Below are 5,597 nucleotides of genomic sequence, written 5' to 3' on the forward strand. Positions count from 1 at the left end.
AAAGAAAGAAAGAAAGAAAGAAAGAAAGAGAGAAAGAAAGAGAGAAAGAAAGAAAGAAAGGGAAGGAAGAAAAGAAAAAAGAAAGAAAGAGAGAAAGAAAGAAAGAAAGAAAGAAAGAAAGAAAGAAAGAAAGAAAGAAAGAAAGAAAGAAAGAGAAGAAAGAAAGAAAGAAATCTTAAACCATAAGAGTTTTCATGAATCAGTTTCAAGTATATTCTAAAAATCAGAAAAATCCTTGCCCTTTTCAGCCCCTAGAAGTTATCAGATTCTCTCTCTCTCTAAAAATAATGAGACAACTTTTCAAACTTATTTTGAAACTGTGAAGCCAAAATTTTAAAAATCTGAAATTGTTATGATAGAGGGAAAAAAGGTTTAGGAAACTTTTAGATTTATCAAAACTTGGCTTGCTTACATCTTATAACTTAAAAGATAAATCAGAGTTTAGAGCTGAACAGAACCTCAAAGATCTTCTAGTCCAACCTGCGCTTTTTTATAGTTAAAAAAGCTGAGGTGAGAGGAGATGAAATCAGTTAAACAAGTTCACCCTGAATTTGGACCCATGTTTTCTGATGCCAAATCTAGAATTCTTTCCACTATGCCCATTTCCTTCTTGGAACCTTCAGATTCACTACAAAGCATTTCTAATAAGTTCTCAAAATTCTACTCTTTGCTCCTCTAAAATTTATCCTTCATATCTTTATACTACTACCAGAATAATGCTTTTTTTTAACCTTTACCTTCCATCTTAAATTAATACTACATATTGGCTTTAAGGTAAAAGAAGGATAATAAGGGCTAGGCAATAAGCTAGGAAGTTCATTTTTGAATTTGTTCAATTCATGTTTGAGCGAGTTCAAATTTGAACCTAGAATCTTATAACTTCGGGCCTGACTCTCTATCCACAGAGCTACCTAGCTGTCCCCACAATACCTATATATCTATATCTATATCTATATCTATATCTATATCTATATCTATATCTATATATTTAGCCACATTACCACCATGCTCAAAAATAGTCAATGGCCCTCTGTTATCTGCCTAAGTGGACCTGGAATAAGGAAGATGAGTTCATTGCTGGCCTCACATACTTACCAGCCTTGTGACTCTGGGAAAGTCATTTAACTTCTGTTTGCCTCAGTTTCCTCAACTGTAAATGATCTGGAGAAGGAAATGCCAAACTACTCTAGAATCTTTGCCAAAAAAAAACTCCAAAAATGGGGTCACAAAGAATTGGACAGGACTAAACAACAACATATACACATAATTTTATATATATATATATATGTATACATATATATATACTTATTTTCTTAATGAGTGTTTATATATATCTACTTATTTCTTCTCTCTCTATGCAATCTTTCTTGATCATCTCAACTTTCTCTGAACTCTTAGAGTACTTATCATCTGTACCACTCATGTGACACTTATTTATTACCTTGTCCTGTTCACTATGTACTTGTCTTATCTCCTAACCAGATTATAAGGCCCTGAAGGTTAGAGACTATCTTGGAATTCTTTCTATCCCCTTTAGCAGCAACTGGCACAGTGTCTCTTGCTCATACTGTCTGTTCAATAAATATTTGTTGAATGAATAGTTCCTAGATGTTATACTTAGCCAAAAATAGACTATTCTAGGGAAACTCTAGTTTTTTGTATTGTGGTATCTGATTCGGAAACACAACTTATAATTAGGACTTTTGTCAACCACATGCCACACATTATTAATTTATGAATCTAAGGACTGTTGGGAGACAGGAGAGTTTGAGACCAATAAAATGTTTTCTCTAAATTTTATTTCATGTACATTTAAACAAAGGATGATGAAACAGACTAGGAAACATTTGGGGGCAAATAATAAAGGATTGTTATAGAATATTTCTAATTTCCATGGGACTAGGAAAAGTAGAGAGAAGATGAAGTAAATATGGAACTAAACGTGGGTCTGTTCCATTCCACAAAGGATCTGAGAAGAGAGCTGTAAGCCACGGGACAATTCCACAGAGCAAGAGAACCAAAAAAGAGAGTCTGGGGGCATGGAATACCAGAGGAACATAGGAAAATGCTTATCCCAAACAAAGGCATTTCTTCCTCTCTATAGTTTGGCAATAGAAGGATAAGGCTTAAAAGGGTAGGATGTGATTTAAAAAGAAATTCAGGAAACCCCAAATACAAGGATTCCCAAACAGAGCTGATTTTATGTATAGACAGAAAATTTGACTGTGTAATATGATTTCAGGGGCAACCACAATGTACCCTAATATCCTTAAAAATATTCCCCCCACCTATCTCACCTTCAAATGCCTGAAATTCCTTTACAATAGGGGCTCTTAACATGGGGTCTATTTCAGGGAGACAATGAACTTTGATAATAAGAAATAATTATTATATCTGTATTTTCATTAGTCTTTGGTTTCTTTTTTTAATCCTATGTAATTGATGCATTTAAAAATATTATTCTGAAAAGGAGTCCACAGACTTTCCCAAACTGCCAAAGGTTTAGCATAAAAAAAAAAAAATTAACTACTACTTTCGTTTTACAAAGAGGCAACACTTAAAAATGTGAATATTCTTAGGGCAGTTGATACTTTGACTTCAATCAGTTTCCTCACATCAAACTTATTTTACTATTTCAGAGTTCTTGGATTTTATTTGTATGAGTACTTCCTCCAGCAATGAGGATTGAAATCTCCTCTGTGCCTTCATAGAGATCTTTATGAGTTGTTGTGGTCAAAAATATTTATCCCCTGGTGGCCAACTCCCTGAATATAGGCTAGATTGAGAATGACAAGATTTGCAGCTCAGTACGACCTGCCAAAGTGTTCCACTGGCATATCCATTGAGAAGGCAAGTCATCTCCACACCATAATGTGGCATCAAAGGAAAACTTCAATAGAGGTTCACCTATAACATTGTGATGATGACAATAAAACAACAATCATGATCACTGATGGCATTTATGTATCACTTTAAGGTTTGCAAAAATACTGTACTTATGTTATCTTTTCTGATCCTCCCAACCACTCGCTGAAGTGCATGCTATTATTATTAAGGAAATAGAATGAAAAGTAAATTTAAATTTCCCAGAGTCACCCAGCTAGTAAGTATTTAAGGGAGGATTAGGACTTAGGGCTTCTGACTCCAACTCTGTAGGTCCTTAGTCAGCTGCCTAATGATATCTGTACTGCTTGTACCTTCATAAGGTGTTTTGATTAAAAAAGAAAGAAAGAAAGTATTTTATAAATTATAAGGTACTGAGGCAGCTAAGTGGTTCAGTGGATTAAGAGCCAGGACTAAAGACAGGAGGTCCTGTTTTCAATTAAGACCTCAATTACTTCCTACCTGTGTGATCCTGGACAAGTCACTTAACCTCTATTGCCTAGCCCTTACTGCTCTTTTGCCTTGGAACATAGTATAAGATAGAAGGGAAAGATTTAAAAAAAAAAAAACAGGTTTTGATTGGACCTCAGACTGGAATAAGGAAGTTAATAGTGCTAATAGCACTGGACAGCTGAAAAGTAGGAAGGGAAATCATGAAATGCTGAGAGTGCAAGGAAACAAAAACCCAGGGACACCAAAGACAACTTTCTTCTCCTCCATAATTTTGTTCATGTCATGGACAGTTCTGAACCCTAGTGATTATTTCTGGTAACTTTCCACTCCCACCACTTGTGATCAAAGACCAGCTTTTTTTAGGCTGCATCCTTGAAACCGAAACCTTCCTCTTCTCCTTTTCTCCAGCAGCCCTCCCTCCTCCATGGTGGTCTACAACTCAAAAGAAGAATAAAACTATTTTCCTACAATGTAAGGAAACATCACTGTAAAATAATATAAATATACATGTAGGTAAGTTATAAGCATGCCAGCAGAAGACTCTCTTTCATTCCTCTTCTGGGAGTATTTCTGACTCTGGGCTTGACCATCATGACTCAAAGTTTCTTTTTGCCTTGTAACATCCCTTCAAAAATTCTACTAGGCATCTACTTCCAATCTTCAGCTTTTTCCTAAATTACCTTACTTCTGCTCAGGTAATGGATTCCTTTCTAGCTGTGCATTGTAGTCTCTCTCTCTCTCTCTCTCTCTCTCTCTCTTTCTCTCTCTCTCTTTCTTTCTCTCTCTCTCTCTTTCTCTCTCTCTCTCTCTTTCTCTCTCTCTCTCTCTCTCTCTCTCTCTGTCTCCCTTTGTCTTTCTCTCTCCCCTGCCTCATTTTCAGTAAATGAGTGAGTCAGGCATATGTGGTCTGTGGAATATAATTTGTGGGCCCCTGACTGAAACAGATGACTTTTTTCTTTTTTAAAAAATTTGTATTTTTTTCAGATTACATGTCAATTCAATTTTCAGTAATTGTTTTCTGATATTTTGCAATTCATGTTCTCTCTCTCTCCCTCCCAACCTTCCCCCCTACCCAAAAGGGCAGGGAATATGATGTAGGTTGTACATGTGTTATCATACAATATATATTTCTATGTTTCCCATGTTGTGAAAGAAGACATATCGCTTACACTAGAGAAAAAACATGGAGGAAATAAAGGGAATAATGGTATGCTTCAGTCTGCATTCAGACTCCATCAGTTCCCTCTATGGTAGTGGAGAACCTTTTTCATCATGTCTCTTAGAGTTGTCTTGAATGCTTGCCTTGCTGATAATTCATAGTTGATCATCATACTTTATTGCTCTTACCGTGTAAAACATTCTTCTGGTTCTGCTCACTTCACTTTACATCACTTCATTTACGTCTTTCCAGGTGGTTTTTTTGTGATTGTCATTTCTTATGGCACAATAGTATTCTTTTACAATCATTTGTCACAACCTGTTTAGTCATTCGCTAACTGATAGATATCCTTTCAGTTTCCAGTTCTTTGCCACCACCTAGAGAGTTGCTATAAATATTTTTGTACAAGTAGGTCCTTTTCCCCTATCTTTGACCTCTTCTTGCCACTTGTCTCTGTCTTTATGGCCTTTTTGTGCCTATACCGTATGTCTAATCAAAATAAGATTGCCTCTTTGTTTCCAATGGCCAGTTGTGGTCTTTCCTAGTAAGAACCCAAAAAACTGGTCATTCCTGCCCCCAATTTCATAATTCAATGTTCGATTCAATAGTCATCCTTTCTACAAACAGTTATACTATCCAGCACATAAAAGAAAGTTAAGTGCAATAAATGTCAACCAGTCATGATGTTCACATTTCTCAAACCTCCTTTATATTTAATAACATTTTCTGTCTAGAGGGGGAATGGCAGTAGCAAAAAATACACAGCATAAATTGGAAAGTGGGAGCATTTCTTGGACCACTTCATCCCTAAATACAGGTAAATATAGTTGTGCCTATTTAACACTTAAACATATTAAACATTTACTGTGTTGCAGCATGAGAAAGGCATTAAGGAACTTATGTGAACTGAAATAAAGTCAAGATGTGCAGCTGCTATTCTTTGGCCGTAAATTCAACCAACTGACATTTTTCTCCACAGCTATTACTCCAGTTTATATTCACTTGAGGCAATCTCTGTAAATCTAGGCCTTCAGCCTTAGAGCCCCAAGGGGTTAAGCAGAAAAAAAGATCAGATAACCAAAGGAAGTGGTTTCTGTTTAAT

Source organism: Gracilinanus agilis, chromosome 1 (genome assembly GCF_016433145.1).
Source record: "Gracilinanus agilis isolate LMUSP501 chromosome 1, AgileGrace, whole genome shotgun sequence".
NCBI classification, from domain to species: Eukaryota; Metazoa; Chordata; class Mammalia; order Didelphimorphia; family Didelphidae; genus Gracilinanus; species Gracilinanus agilis.